We start from the raw sequence: 906 nt of genomic DNA, 5'->3' as shown, positions 1-906 counted from the left end.
ACACACACACACACACACACACACACACACACATACTTATATGGGTTCTGTCATAGTGTTGGGCTTTATCTTAAATCCTAAATTAAAATTTTTATTTCTAGAAATATCGTTCTTGTTGACATTCGAGACTCTTATTCAATCTCGGAAATATTCTTAAAGTGCGTATAAAACAATTGTAATTTGTGTGCAAGTATAGTATAATCGGCCTTATTAATGAAGTGAAATGAGACTAAAATAAAAGGAAAAAAAATTAAAAGAATTAAAGCAACATTGAAGTAACAAACAAAGAGAACATAACACCTATTCGAAACAATTAAATAAGATGAAAAGTATAGATGTATTGTGGAAAAAGAATGAAATTTATATGGTAGATGTTAACAGAAGACATGATTAAGTAGGCCAAAACGTTGTCCACATTCCCAAACTACCAAAATGAATTTCTCATAACATTTTTTCGAGAGACAAATAAATATACTAAATAATTACTTACATTGGGCCTCGCATATTTCGTTTCCAGTCATTATAAAAAGCAGTGCCATTGTGATTAGTATTTTCATTTTGCTTCTGTAAAATTACATATTTATACAATTTTACAAGGTGCATTGGAAACATAAATGTAACGAGGGTAAGTACTTTACTACCAAATTTTCAAATTTACGTTAATTTGCATTATTTAAAATATATTTTTTTAGTCTAAATTTCAAATGCACTTTATTCCTTTGAAAGGCTGGGCTTGAATATAATAACTTATATTTTTGGGGGTCGATAAAATAAGTACCAGTTGAACACTGGCGTCGATGTAATCGACTTATCCCTCCACCAGACCTGCTGGCCTTGTGCCAAAACTTGAAGTCAATATCTTTTAGTATTGTTAGTGTTGAGATGCTAATAATATATATATATATA

General features: G+C 29.8%; 1 long non-coding RNA gene across 1 annotated transcript in view; it reads right to left on the bottom strand.

The window, feature by feature from the left end:
- The window catches only part of LOC106876801 (uncharacterized), a 17043-nt gene that overhangs the window by 5430 nt on the left and 10707 nt on the right, over positions 1 to 906 (bottom strand). Inside the window, exon 2 of the long non-coding RNA XR_008264031.1 lies at positions 491 to 564. This is a non-coding gene — a long non-coding RNA (uncharacterized LOC106876801). The remainder of the gene's footprint in view (positions 1 to 490; positions 565 to 906) is intronic.

This window comes from Octopus bimaculoides, chromosome 4 (assembly GCF_001194135.2).
Source record: "Octopus bimaculoides isolate UCB-OBI-ISO-001 chromosome 4, ASM119413v2, whole genome shotgun sequence".
In the NCBI taxonomy this organism is placed as follows: Eukaryota; Metazoa; Mollusca; class Cephalopoda; order Octopoda; family Octopodidae; genus Octopus; species Octopus bimaculoides.
The sequence above is the reverse complement of the archived record's forward strand: the minus strand, read 5'-3'. Positions and strand labels throughout refer to the sequence as shown.